Source organism: Staurois parvus, unplaced genomic scaffold, assembly GCF_062004578.1.
Source record: "Staurois parvus isolate SC_StPar_1 unplaced genomic scaffold, SC_StPar_1.0 ptg000251l, whole genome shotgun sequence".
In the NCBI taxonomy this organism is placed as follows: domain Eukaryota; kingdom Metazoa; phylum Chordata; class Amphibia; order Anura; family Ranidae; genus Staurois; species Staurois parvus.
This window is the reverse complement of record NW_028318047.1, coordinates 5005420-5021333: the sequence shown is the minus strand read 5'-3', so window position 1 is coordinate 5021333 and position 15914 is coordinate 5005420. Positions and strand designations below refer to the sequence as shown.

Sequence of the window (15914 nt, the reverse complement as noted above, 5' to 3'; positions counted from 1 at the left end):
CCGTTCACTTGTTACTTGTGTATCCTGTGCCTGACTACCCGTGTACCAACCCTGTCTTCAATTGACATCTGTGCTTGATTACTGCCCACCCTGACCTCAGCTTGTCTCCTGGATTTTCTTAGTCACCTGCTGTTTGTACTCTGCACACACAAGTGATCTTTGCATCCTCAGCTGGGCGTACCTTGGAGACATGACCTGGTTCTAGCTTGCTGCAAGTCCACCACCACCATCATGGGCTCTGGTGAAGAAACAGACTGGGGCATAGACTCTTAGGCACTTTGGTGATCTACAAGGGCTTACTTCTATAGACGCTTGACATCAGGAGGAGCTGTTCTGTGACATCATCATGCAGGCCGGCAGGTCCTGTGGTAGTGCTGTACATACTCATATTGTTTATTTGTTCCTACTGAGATGTGAGTGCATTATCTTTTATATAAATACCTTTTAAGCTTTATTGCACTATGAGACTTCTTTATCTCATTTGGGTATTGCCAGTGGACCGGAGTGTTGGTTAAAGACAGAGATGCCCTTTGGTGTTACCATATTGGAGCTGGCTGCATGGACCCTCGGTATTTTATAAAGCATTTTGTGATTTTTTTGGTAAGAGGCTGTGCATAGGGGAACATAGGGGAATGGCACCTGAACACTGTAAGAACTTTAAATATCACATAAAGCACTTTAATTCACTGGTGTACTTTTGATACAGTTTCTTGAACTCATTGGCACTAAACAACAAATAAAGGAGCGCTCCCAACCCTGTAGAAGTCAATAGAGTCACAAACCTAGGAACTGGAACATGTCGACATGATCTAAGGAAGGGGTAAATCCCTGAAACATAATGTTATTATGATGATCAACTTCTCTCCTTTGGTTTCACATGGCTTGAGTGCTCCCCTAGGCTTCCAGCTCACCAGCCCTTGTTTGGGTGGTCTCTTGCCAGGTGTATGACAGAAGAACTGGATCTGGGACACATGACTTCCGGCTGATGCGCCATCTTAGTGAACCTAGCAGCTACCATCCATACACCCTTCCCACTGTCCTAAGGTTCCTGGGCTGAGCAACCTACTGTTGGGTCCAGGATCATGTGTTATCCTCCAGTTTCTGAGAATATGTGTTTCTCCTCTCCACTGGCTTGGAGATGTATCAATCTGGGCACTCCTACATGTCATGCTTTTTAACCCAACATCAGAGTGAATTTAGATTTTAACTGTTCCTGGGCTTGTGACTCTACTAACTTCCACAGGGTTGGAAGCACTCCTTTATTTGTTGTTTTGTGCTCATTTCTATCTATCGCCTACTCTGCCCAATTTTAAACAATCTCTGAAAACTTATCTCTTCAGGGAAGCCTATTCTGCCTTCAGCTAATCACAAAATCTTTTATTCCTCCTACGAATCCATCCCCCACAGTTAATACCTTTTGTAACACCAGCCCCTCCGTCTTAGATTGTAAGCTCCAAGGAGCAGGGCCCTCTGAACCCTCTTGTATTGAACTGTATTGTTACTGTATTATCTGATTTGATGAGTTGTTGGAGCTGCCCATACTGTGGTTATCTACATATTCCCTGAAACCCCATTGCACTTGGTATTTGCACCTTTTTTTTGGACTCATTGGCACACACATATATACTGTATGTTTTAAATTAGTCATCTGTAATATTTATACTAGCATTGGGTCTTTAATGGTATATTTTTCATCTGTTGGGGTCACTATGTGATTGAATTTAAAGGAATATGAGCACTTATTATTGTTTTATTTAACGTCTCTCAATCATCCACAGACCTTTCTGGCTTATGGGTTCAGTTGTCTGTATTTCTGTTGCAGACCTTAACTTACTCTGACTATCAGACCTTTGTTGCATCGACAGGCCTTCTGCCTGTTATTTGGCTACAGTTCATGTTTAACCTCCTGCATTAATTGTCTGATTTAGTCGCCACTTGATTAGCCGCTATTCTCTGATTTAGTGCTGACAATGACAAGCTTTATTGCCCTGGTAAAGTCATATGTTTTGATTCTCCAAGGTATAATAGTTTGTGCACTTAATCTATGGGGACACCCAAGTAAGAGATAAACACTACTTTTTCTCTACATGGTGTCTTATCTATAGGTCAAGATTGGGGCATTATACCTGAGCTGAGACCAGGTCACATTTCGTTTATTGCAAATAATTCAGATTCTGACTCGACAGTTACAATGGAATTTTTGTTTAATTTTTTCACCTGTTAGAATTTGTGAATTAATAATTTTTTTTAAATGTTTTTATGTTACTCTCTAACAAATAGAACAGCACAGCCTTTGACTAAATAGACTGGTTCAAATATTTGTATAGCTGTGATTAATTATTTTTTCTTTTATCAAGTCCTTAGGCTTAGACGCTATACAATATATATGTAAGTATTTTATAGCTTTAAATTCAGCTGGGGAAAAAAAACGTATTTGTCTCATGGATTTCTATTGTACTGTTAGTGTTATGTGAACCACAATGAGAGCAGCCCTAATCCACTTTATAGTAACCTCATTCGTAATTTTTACAGTCTTTGCTCCCAATTCCAGGGCCTCTATTTCATCTGCTTCTCTTTTAGCTAGAAGTGGTAAGCTGATTGAGAAGTAACGAAAAACTGCAGACCTAAAAGATTTACTGCAAATAAACCGAAAGACACTGACCAATAAGGTCAATTAGGAGGCCCGTATGTGCTGCAGATTGGTAATTGTTTTCTGGTATAATGATTCTCTTGGCCTGAGGTTCTTCAAACCAGATGTGCTACAATAATAATGAAGAGCAATAGGAGGAAATAATGGAAGAATCTAAATGGGAACTCTGTGCAAGGGATGACTGAATTGCTAAGCTGCCAAAATATTTCCACAAGTGTGGTCTTTTTTATATTGATTACTCAATTCTTTATAAAATGAGCAACACATTTTAACCTCTTTTAAAACTGTTTGTGTTCATTGTTTTTTGGCTGTATATGTTGGTGAAGCATTAACTTGGAAAGAAGATTTTAGAATGTCTAAAGAAACTAGCAGGGAAACAATGAAAATAGATGATGATTTGCCCTGAATCACAACTATGTAAACTTTCAAGATATCACTCACCTCTGCTTGGTACTTAAAGACCTCAGTCCACAACTGCGTACACCCTACAGAAATTAAAATACCACTGATGCTAGGACACCAATGAACCTTCTATGAATTACTTTGGTCTGATCACCCTCTGAACTGGCCTGGACTTTACTCAATAAAATATTACTAAAGTCTCACCTGTTTAATATAATTACATCTGTTTAGGCCAGTTGAGCATAGAACATTAAGGGCTCGTTCACACCATGGTGCAGAGACATCAGTTTTTCTGCACGTGTTCTTCAAGGGCACAACAAAATCAATTGTTCTCTATGTGCCCTGTTCACACCACAACACTGGTATCACATGCAGATTTTTTCTGCTCAGGAATCTGCAAAGTGTATAAAACTCATTGAGGCACACATGAAAACTGACGTAAACTGCCTTGTCTCTGCAAGTGAAATCTGCATGTCAGTTTCCATCAGTTTTTCTACACGTATGGTGTGAATGAGGCCTAAAGCATTTTAAATTCTGGAATGCTTAAACCTGGTTTGTTTGCAACTGCTGGCCTCCAGCTTGCTTTATCATGCTTCCCCAAAATTCCAGCAGGCTGGTGTGCACTCATAAGTACAGTAAACATCCTCAGGAATACGAGTCCCATAATTCCAAGGCCTACCACACATGCACACCACATCCAGGCCACCCTGATTGTCTTTGCATGTTGGCATAGCATCTAACACCAGTATTGGCTTTTTCTCCTGGGTTCATGAGAGCACCCTGCAAAGCAATGGAGACACCCCAGAAAAGAAATTTTGGAACAGGAATGTTTGGACTGGCTCATTTAAGAATTCAAAGAAAATAAACACCAGACAAGGTAAATGCTGAAGTAAGCTGCTGTCATTTCTATTAACTGTTTAGGGTTTAATACCATTTTAAAGCTGAAATATAGGCATGCATATTTTTGCATAGCTACATTGGTCCAGGTTGGACCAATGTAAGTATGCATGTGTCATACCAACAGATCCCTGTGGAAGCTTGAAATCACTGTACTAGGCACCACTACTGCAGTGACCACTAGTACCGTACTGCCAAGCAGCTGTCCTGCTGCTTACTGAACAAAATGCTTGCATGCTTGGTAAGGGCACTATTAGGAGAATACTTTCTCAATGAATGCAAACCATTCTCTGAATGGCACCCATATCAAGTAAGCAAGGTAGAGAAGTGGGGCCATGAAATTACGATCTCCACCCCATCCAGTGAGAGAACACTTTGAGGTTGATTTACTAAACTGGAGAGTGCAAAATTTGATGCAGCTGTGCATGGTAGCCAATCAGCTTCAAACTACAACTTGTTCAATTAAGCTTCGACAGAAAAAAAAACCTGGAAACTGGCTTCTATGCAGATCTGTGCCCGATTTTGCACTCTCCAGCTTTAGTAAATCAACCACTATGCATTCATAGAGAAATTGTGAAGTGTTATTTGAACGATACCCAAGCAACCTCCTCCTGTGCTCACTAACACTAAGCAGCAGGACAGCCTCTCAGCATGGGTATCTTCCATGTATGACACATGCATATTTATATGGGCCCCAGCTGGACCCATGTAACTTTGCAAAAATATACAGTATACCTAAAATTCAGCTATAATGTACAAATCATGTACGCACTAATATACAGTACTAAAAGATAATATCACCTTTCCAAGTTAATAAAAAGGCTCAGTATTGTACCTTAACCTCCCTAGCGGTATTCCCGAGTGTAGCTCGGGGTAAAATGTCAGTACCAAAAGCGGTAACCCCAAGCTACACTCGGGCTTACCATGCGGCGCTGCATAGGGATTCCCTGCAGAGCTTACCTTGTCCTGTGCTCCCGCGATGTGTCCCCTGCAGCGCCCCCGGCCATCTCCTTCGGCTGATGCCGGCATCCGGCTTCTATGTTCCGGTCCCTGTGACGTTGGGACGTTCAGGCGCCGGCGGCGGGAAATTTGAAAATTTTAAAAAATGTCATTTTTTTCCAAACAAATTTTACATAACAAACATTGCTGTTTCAACCCATTTCACATACATTTTGTCCCGAGTGCTTTGTCCTGTGCCCTGCCTGCATTTTGTCTGTTCTTTCTGCCTGGAAACTGAGAAAAGTCCATGGCGTCCAAAAAGTGTCCCTTTAGGTCAAAAGTGGGTTTAGATCAGCTAGAGAACAGCGATAGTAAATCAGAACCACTTGCAGAATTGAGTGATAATGACTCGTGGGGAAATTCGTCATCAGACACTGAAAACGATTTTGCGACTTTGCTCAGCAATGTGCGAACTTGGCGCTCTATTTCAAATTTCAGTGTTTTTGGTTTGATTATATTATTGAATTAAATGTATTATATTATTATATTATTATTTTTTATGATTATTTATTAAATTATAATTTATGATTTTGTGTTTCAAATTTTATCATACCCGGGATGTTTAATAGACTCTTGTTCGGATAGATTTCAGTGAGTTATTCCTAAAAATTACAGCCTACAATAAAAAAACTACTTATTTCCATGCAAAATAATGGTACCGCTTTCAGCACCAAAAATCTGCAATAATCATACAGCCAGGGAGGTTAATGTTCTTTACATAAGGGTCACAGTAGGAGCAATGACCGTGCATGTGAAAAGCCTTGGCCCACAAACGTTAATAAAGACATGGGATGCCCATTTTTTTAAAAAAAAAAATGTTATACTTAATACCATACAACAAGGATGTATAAACAAAAGGTTAATACTATATGTTATGAGGAATATACAGCAAATGAAAGTGTATATACAGTACATCTGCAATATATTACCAGAGGTTGTTGAGGTACAATCACACTTAAACAGCCCAGCTTGGTTTGTTGTATAGTACTACACAGTGCTATAGCTGCAGAATAATTCTCTTTTCAACAAGCTGTGGAGGTAAGATTTATATTTAAGGGAATGAGGAAGATAGCAATCAAATGGTATGGGGGTTGGGGTTTTCCATATTTCATCAGAATAATCTTGATTAACATCGTAATGCTCCTTGGAATAACTAGTGATTGGAAATATTGGACCTTTTGATAAACTTCTGCTGCTTCCTCCTAAATAGCTCAGCTGCATCAACTGCTATATCATTGAATTGTGATGTTGTCCATATGTGGCTGGAACACTCTTCACAGAAGCACAGAATTCATACACATCATGTAGCACAGAATTCATACACATGTAACCTGTTAGACACACTAGACTAACACAGACCAGGACAATGGTAAACTGCTTTCAGCAATTCTAGCGAGTGCCTTTCTGAATATTTCCTACCTTTTCGTCTCCCAAAACCTTTTTCTGCTTTGGGTTTCCTAGATTTCTGAAGCTCACTATAGGGTTAGTGGCAAGAGTTTAACTCATTCTACAGAATCCAAGCTCAAACATCTAACCTCTTCCTTTGGCTTAGGCATCTTTGCTTTCTGCACTTCAGCTGACTCTTAACTTGATCAACCGGCATGCCATTCAATGTAGCCATTGCGTTTGCCCACTTATCATAGGCTTCCCTTCCCTCTTGTCTTGATGTGCCCTCTTGGCCTCAAGCTCAATGAGTCATCCCACCTGGGACAGATCTCTGCACAACCAAAGAAAAAAGCTCTCTCAGAATTGCTGGTCATGTAGGTATGTCACCTCCTGTCCTTAATTTTATATCAAGTTAGGTAATTACACCATATTCTGCTCACTACAGGATTGTCAGGGTGATTGGAAATGTAGACTCTAGTTAGCTGGGGCAGAGGAGACACTGTATGTGGTTAGAATACTTTTTCTTAAAAAAAAAATCCCAAGATGGAATGCTCTAGACCAGGGGTGTCAAACTGATGGCCCTCAAGCTTTTGCAAAACTACAAGTCCCATCATGCCTCTGACTTTGGGAGTCATGCTTGTAACTGTCAATCTTGCAATGTCTCATGGGACTTGTAGTTTGGCAACAGCTGGAGGGCCGCCAGTTTGACAGCTGTGCTCTAGACTGTTCTAAAACCAACACAAGCTGGTGACATTTTACAGGCCAGGTGACTTGGGTCTACCTGACAAAATGTCAGCTTAGTACAACTCATTGTGGTTACAGGGACAGCTATGCTGCTTTGAATGAAGTATACTCTATATGTACCAAATCTTTTATATTAATTATCATTTCCAGTAATATTCTTAATATATGATTAACAGATCTCAAAGATTCGGTAATTTCATCCATTTAAGCTGGTGATTCAAAATATTTATGAGCCAGAAGTAAAAAACTGTTGAACCAGGTCAAGCATCCTAATGATTTAAGTAGTTTAAATGTCAAATTCTTACTTACTGTGCTGGGAATTTTTTCCTTCATCTGCCAAATGAATTACTTATGAAGAAAAGTAAATCTTAAAACTGTAAAGGTAAATGTAATGTAAACATATATACTACATTTGCACCAATAAAGACAGCATAGCATAAGAACATATACACATTAGACTTAAAGTACATCTAAAGCTAAAACTTTTTTTTTTAGTCTTGACTAGAGTGGGAAAAATGTCCAATTTCTGTCAGCATTTCATTTCTCGAGTAGAGACTGGACATACAAGAAAGAAAGCACCAAAAACAGAATACATAAAGTCCAAGTTTGATTTTATATCATAAAAAGCCAACTAGTTTTAGCGGATCAACAGGTCCACTTTCATCAGGGTTTGGTACTATTGAACAAAATGTGCATCCTGAGGGGTTTTTAGCATGATTGCTCCAGTTAAGCTGGCTATGCTTTTTATGATATAAGAATCTGAATAAAATCAACCTAGACTTTATACATTCTGCTTTTGGCAGTCTGACCCATTTTTTTTTATTTATAAATGCTTTATATTTTTTTGATAACTTTGTCCCAAGCATGTTTCAATTCACTTGCTGTTGACTGACTCACTACCTCTGAATTCGAATCCAAGTGTAGCACCCTCCTAGGTAGCTAGGGGGAGCTAGATGATTATGTTTTAGTTAGAGGCTGAGTAGCAGCCTGGAAGATTAGAGGGGGTCAGGGCTGAAAGGCTCTGCAGACCAGCTCTCTGGAATGTCCCCCTGATTTAGAGACTTGGAAAAGTCTCTAAAATTCAGTGGCCAGGAGTAAGGAGTGGCTGGTCTGTACTCTCAAGGGATCCTGAAAAATCCTCAAGCAGGAAGGTTGGCATGGGGTCAGAACAGCCCTTAAGAGTGTCCAAGCCTGCTCGGCAGCAGGAGAGTTTGGGTGGAAGAAGGACTGAGCAGGATGGAGTGTAGAGCCTGGGTAATGGGGTCCAAGGGAGGGGCCTACCTACTGGCAAAGGAGCTGGAAGGGAGAATCTCTCAGCCTCACCATCCCCTGAGAGAGGACAGCCAGGGAAGCAGGAAAGGACAAATAGACAAATAGAGCTTTCATTTGGTGGTATTTGATCACCACTGGGGTTTTTATTTTTTGCTGAACAAACTAAAAAAAACAAAAATGTTGAAAAAAAAGTAATTTTTCTCCTTCACTGATGGGCACTGATAGGCTTCACTGATGGGCACTGATGAGGAGTCACTGATGGGCACTGATAGGTTGCACTGATGGGCACTGATGAGGCTGCACTGATTGTTGGCACTGATGGGCACTGTTAGGCGGCACTGATGGGCACTGTTAGGTGGCACTGATTGGTGGCACTGATGGGCACTCATAGGCGGCACTGATAGGTAGCACTTATGGGAACTGTTAAGTGTCACTGATGGGCACTGATAGGCAGCACTGATAGGCATGGTTAGGTGGCACTGATTGGCATTGATAGGTGGCACTGATGGGCACTGTTAGGCGGCACTGACGGGCATTGATAGGTGGCACTGTTGGGCACTGTTAGGTGGCACTGATGGGCACTTTTAGATGGCATTGATGGGCAGCACTGATTGACTAATGGGCACTGATTGCCAGCACATATGGGCACTGATGGGCACTATTGACCGCACTGATGGGGCTACACTGATCACAGGACACTGATGATCAGTGCCCTGAGGATCAGTGTAGATGTCTCCCCCCCGCGAAATACCGCTTATCAGCTCTCCTCACGTGCTGTCAGTGTGAGCAGAGGACCGCCGATAAAGGCATTTCCTATTTACCCGGTGATCAGCTGTGATTGAACACATCTGGTCACATGGGTAAATGCGGCTGTGATTGGCCTGTTTCGTAGCCATGTGATCAGCTGTGTCTGAAGGAAACAGAGATCACAGGTCACGTGCAGTGTTCACCCCAGGAGGTGTGCAGTGTGCACCTCCACGTGCGCCCTCCCAGAACTAGCCGATCCGCTGTAGCTGTCTTTCAGCTATAGCTCAGTTAGGAACAGGTTAGGGTGGCAGCTTCTGGGACCTCTTGGCCAGGGATTCCCTCGGGCTGCTGGGTGAAGAGGTGATTTCATCTGGGGTCTGAGGAGGTATTCAGTAAACCTTTCTGACTACTTGTACATAGTTCCAGGAAGTTATACTCAGTTTACAGATCCTTGGGCATCCCATGTACCGCTCATCGCCATCCAAGTTTCAATCCTCTAATAAAATCCAAAAAAAAATAAGTTCAAGGACTGTTTACTGTCTCTGGAGTGCAAGTCTGGAAGGAAATGTGTGTTGCCTGGCTGTGCAGGCCTGAAGGGGTACCCAAATCTCTGACGACTCCTAAGGGGGTTGTGCCACACAAGAATCAACTTCTCTTTCAGTAAAATAATATTCTCTAAGTAAATAAGTTTTGAACTCATGAATTTTACCAATTATCACATCTACTTTGCTATTTTCCATTAGATATACAGTATACTATGTATATATAAAAACTACACTATAAAATTACAAACATTCCATCTATGAATCGTAATACTAGTGGACTGCTCTACAGTCATGTGTAATTTCAAGAGCTGCACAAGAATGCAGAGCAAATGATATCAGTATCTCCTGCCTAGGAAGCCAGAAAGTGCCTTATAAATCACTCTATCCCCAGCAGCTAATATTCAATGCAGAGTGCTGAGTAGAGCAAACTGCATATCACCACTAAAGAGAAAAGACAGCAAAAGCCTTCCTTACATAGCTTTTCTAAGAGCAACCGGCAGGATATGCAGTGGTCACATAATGGAGCATTGTGGTCAGGAAAGAAAGGGAATGGGAAGGAGGCAAGCAGAGAAGAGGGATAAACAATCACCTCATAAGAATGCACCCTTCAAAATCTTTTACCTTAAAGTGAGATTCAGCTCTAATCAATTGGTAGAAAAAGAGATTTCACTAATGATTTTTACAAATTCAGCATTGGACTTTCCTCTTTTGTGCCATTCCCTGTGTCTTATTACAGTAAACACATTACAATCTTTGGAGACACAAAACTATAATGGTGACATAGCAAATGTTGACAAAGGGAATGGTACAAAAGAAGAAACTCATATTGGCTAAACAGTATTACTCTTTTACCCATCCAACTGTTGTGGACAAATGGAAGTTACATTCTGGTTGACTGCTATGAGGTCCTGCGCACCTTTATGGCTCCAAGCCTTACATCTTGCTTGCTGGTATCTTGTGCCAAGAATAATATGCAGGCTGCAATTACTAATGTATTTCTGAAAATGTTCTGTTTCTGGTTGTTACACTGAGCCAGGGACAATAAAACTTTCCAAGTTCAGTTCAAAATAGAATCAGCTACCATCTAATAGCCCAGTACCAACATTTTCACTTCCCAAGTCTGGAGTGTTAAATGGTGGGGTATAGCTTAGCATTGAGAGTGAGGCTGGCCATAGATGTATCAGAATTCAGTTGGTTCAGCAAGAACTGTCCAAATTACAACTCATATGTGGCCATGCCTGTTTAACAGAAATCAGTCATTAGATGACTTTTGTTGAACAGGCTTGTTGAAAATTTTCTTGATCAACCGGCTGCAGGCAATGAGCTCTGGGATCATCAGTGCATTCTGTCAGCAGAGAGTCCTCACTGTCACAATACAATGGGGAGGATTCACACAAGCAAGGTGAATTGATTAATCTGTGCATTTTGTTTATGGCCAGCTTGGTATGTCCCTATACTCAACTTAGACAGGTCAGAACTGTTTGCAGCTAGCGATCAAGAGCACTCTCCATCCCAAACTGATTTGAAGATAAACTCGGGTCCAGAGTAAGTATGTGCAGCAGAGGCTGGAGTAAGTGGGTGTAATCAGAAAATCATTCGAAAACGGAGAACAGCAGCACTGAAACACAGTAAAGGATGAAAAAAGACAAAAACAGTATTTTATGAAAATAAAATCATGAAAATTGTTTATGAATCATAAGGCTTTTAGCTGACATCCAGCAAACATTCTCTGCAGGTAAAACTTCCAGTGATTGATTCCCCACCAGAGGATGTTTGGTGAAAGTCACGTTCACGTTTTCAAGTATATTTTATCTTTGTGAAGCAGTATACAGAGGGGTATTTAAATTGGAAGATAAAATATCAAACTAGATTAAAAAACAGCATATACTGGACATGACCGAGGTCCACTGCATGTACAAAATTAAAGTAATATTAACCTCCTTGGCGGTATGATGCTTTCCGATTTTTTGTGCTGAAAGCGGTACCATTTTTTTGCATGGAAATATGTAGTTTTTTATTGTAGGCTGTAATTTTTAGGAATAACTCACTGAAATCTGTCCGAACAAGAGTCTAGTAAACATTCCGGATATGATAGAACTTGAAACACGAAATCATAAATTATAATTTAATAAATAATCATAAAAAATAATAATATAATAATAATAAATTTAATTCAATAATATAATCAAACCAAAAACACTGAAATTTGAAATACAGAGGCAAATTCGCATATCGCTGAGCAAAGTCGCAAATCGTTTTCAGTGGCTGATGACGAATTTCCCCACGAATCATTATCACTCAATTCTGCAAGTGGTTCTGATTTACTATCGCTGTTCTAAAACCGCTTTTGACGTAAAGGGACGCTTTTTGGACGCCATGGACTTTTCTAAGTTTCCAGGCAGAAAGAACATTCAAAATGCAGGCAGGGCACAGGACAAAGCAGTAGGGACAAAATGTATGTGAAATGCATTGAAATAGCAATGACAGCAAAAATGACATTTTTTAAAAAATTCAAATTTCCCGCTGGTTCCGGCGCCCATATGTCCCGACATCACAGGGACCGGAACGCAGAAGCCGGATGCTGGCATCGGCCGGAGGAGATGGCCGGGGACGCTGGAGGGGACACATCGGGGGAGTGAAGGACAAGGTAAGTGCTGCAGGGACCCCCAGAGCAGCGCCACAAGGTAAGCCCGAGTGTAGCTTGGGGTTACCGCTTTTGGTATAGAAATTTTACCCCGAGCTACACTCGGGAACACCGCTAAGGAGGTTAAACCCTCGTAAACCATTTGTTAAATTGTTACCCCCATAACTTGCAGTTTACAACTTTCAATGCTGCCAGCTCCTCCTCTCTCAGTGCTTCTTCCCTAAACTTCCAGCCTTCACAGGATAAAGTAAACAATGAACAGCGCAGTCTCAAGTCAGTCTGTTAGTCTGGAGAAGGGAGAGGAGAGAGGAAGAGAAAGAGGAGCAGGGGAGCTCCTAGCCATTAGGCTGTGTGTTTCTTTTGATGAAAATAGTGTAGGGCAGATGTTCTCCTCCATGGTTCCATAGAACCCTTGGGTTCCTCCAGAGAATGCTAGAAGTTCCTTGAGCTATGGCTGATTTACCTTCCACTTGATGGCGCTTGAATATTACAAAGACCAACACCACTTGGCAAAGCCAGCTACATGACACTAATTATCTTTTCATTTGTCTGCAAGGGTGGCAGACACTGAGGACACTGTTGTAAGAGTTGCATTCTTCATAATGACCACCAATGTAAAGGGCATTTGTGCTATTGACCTCAGTTAAATGGTTTTAGTGAGGGTTCTCTGAGGCCTGAAAATTATTTTAGGAAGTCCTTTGGTTTAAAAAGGTTGAGAAAGGCTGGAATAAGGAGTCTTAACTGCAGTTCCTGCATGCCAGGGTGGTTCCATAGGATACAAAGGAACCACCCTGAAATAAGAAACTTGGGGCAGTGGTCATGGCACCAGCTTAAACTATAACATAGGCAAGGATTAAAAGAGAAAGATGCTACATGCTTAGTAATCGATTAATCAGCTGCTAAAATGAGAGAAAACCTGAGGGTTTAATATCATGAGTGTGATAAATAAATATAATAAAAAATGTAGCACTACTCCTTTAGGTACATACACACATATATATATAATAAATTAATTAGTAATGTGTAAACTCAAAATTACATTAAAAAAAAAAAAATTATGTGATAGTGATATCAATTAAAATTAATTAGTGCCCATTACTCATTAGATCTACAAAGTAAAATCAGGTAACTTAAAACATGTGAAAAAAACATTTTCATATATATATATATATATATATATATATATAATTCTGTGAATATAAAATCACACATGCCTCTCGTGTAGTGAAAAAAACACAATATAGCAGTAAATAAAACAGTGCTCTCAAAGTCCAATAAATGCTGATAGTGACCAAAGAATAAAAAACACTCGTGCTTCCAATAACTACTGATGGTGACCATAAATTAACAGGAACTCGTGTAGATATTTGGGTGCATGTGAATATGACAATCCGACCACCTTCTGGATAAGCCTCTCACCTCATCACTTCGACCCTTGCGGATCAAAGCGCTTTAGTGGATCCCCCTCACGGATCCTCCAAGATAGCTATCACTCCAAATGTTGCTCCTTGTTGCACCCAAATCTCTCAGAAGTTAATACTCCTCCAATGGCTCCTCTCCAGGCAAGTTGCAGCATCAATCTCTCAAATGAGACATAAAATAGATCCTCCCATAGTGCAGTATATTTTATTTATGAAGTAGGGACAGATAACAAAAACTTCCTCACTCACGTGGCAGCCGTATCCAATTCAAAACATTTGGAGTGATAGCTATCTTGGAGCTTTGATCCGCAAGGGTCGAAGTGATGAGGTGAGAGGCTTATCCAGATGGTGGTCGGATTGTCATATTCACATGCACCCAAATATCTACACGAGTTCCTGTTAATTTATGGTCACCATCAGTAGTTATTGGAAGCACGAGTGTTTTTTATTCTTTGGTCACTATCAGCATTTATTGGACTTTGAGAGCACTGTTTTATTTACTGCTATATTGTGTTTTTTTCACTACATGAGAGGCACGTGTGATTTTATATTCACAGAATTATATATATATATATATATATATATGAAAATGTTTTTTTCACGTTTTAAGTTACCTGATTTTACTTTGTAGATCTAATGAGTAATGGGCACTAATTAATTTTAATTGATATCACTATCACATAATTTTTTTTTTTTTTTAATGTAACTTTGAGTTTACACATTACTAATTAATTTATTATATATATATGTGTGTATGTACCTAAAGGAGTAGCGCTACATTTTTTATTGTATTTATTTATCACAATCACTGGTATATGATTTAATGTTAGCAGCTTTTCCTGGTGTTTGTTATACAGTTGAAACACTTGGGAGCGCAGGAGGTTCACACCACTACTGTTAATATCATGCATGAGTATATAGTGTATATATTAGGGAAAATCTAAGTCCTATTTGCATGACTTCAGACTGCAGACTTCCTGAAACCTATGCATATTTTCCAGCTATTGTTTTGGACAAGTAATGCATATCCACATTAATTCAAGTCATTGCTCTGCTGTTAGCTTTTGCGTAGAAAACATTTCTGGACAGATGGACGATCTAGGCAGTCAACTAATTTCACTTTGGGTACAATCCAGTTTTTTTAGGTTGAGTGATGTTTAACCCTTATGACTAATCCAAACATTAAATCCGCATAATCTCTTTATGTATTAGGAAAATTCATGCATCTGTTTTGTACAGGCTTTTTCATTAACATAATATTCGTGCCAAATGCTTCAATTCAGTAAGCGCAGCTTGGCGGTTGGCACACCCCCAAATGTGCAGAACATCTACTGAAAAAATCTAGGATTTTTAAACATTAAACTCCTTAAAATGAAAGAGTTGACAAAACAAAAGAAAATATTTACATTAATGCTGATTCAACTTAAGGAGCAAATGATTTGTGTTCCCAGAAATGTATTATACTTTATGAAAGGTGTACAGTAACTTTGGTTTTAATTTTTAGGCATTTTTTTGAGTCATTAAACATAAGTGTACAGCATTATTTATGTGTATTCTGCACTACAACAGAGTTTCTATAGCAAGTGACAGCTGGCTACTTTGCTGGCCACATCTTGTGTGCAGATAATGTGGTGTATATATTCATGCCAGCTTTAACAGCATAAAATTGGAAGGGATTATAGTTTGGTCTATGTTCAGGATTCAAACAATGCACTGTATATACAGTATGTTGTATATAAGATATATTGAGTATCCTATGGGATAAGGTTCAAAAATAGCCAGTTGCAGTCATTGTGCTGGATTTGCATGGTTGCATTGTGTTTACAAGCTACGTTGACTGGAGTCGACCCGCATATTTTTTAATACGTTGATGTGCTTTTACAGCAGGAACAGAAGTACTTCATTTTTTGTTCATTAATGTGCGCCACTTCATGTTGCAGCATGTTTTATTTTCAGCCAGCACACACCAAGGGAGTGTGTTGGTATGAACTGGCCTATTGGAAACAACAAACATTGGCTTGACTACTGCACCATAGATAGGCTTGTCCACTCCTACTTCCACCATTGCCTATCCATACCACTCCAAACCCCCCCTTTAACCAAATAAACTTTACAAAAACATGACACCATTTTGGAGTAAATGGCCAACATGGCCTTTTATTAACAACTTCACATTTTACATACATCAACCGTTCCTTAACGGAAAC

At 40.0% G+C, this 15914-nt stretch overlaps 1 protein-coding gene across 1 annotated transcript in view; it reads right to left on the bottom strand.

The window, feature by feature from the left end:
• Positions 1–15914, bottom strand: part of ZNF804A (zinc finger protein 804A) — a 209807-nt gene that overhangs the window by 136294 nt on the left and 57599 nt on the right. The window lies entirely within an intron of this gene.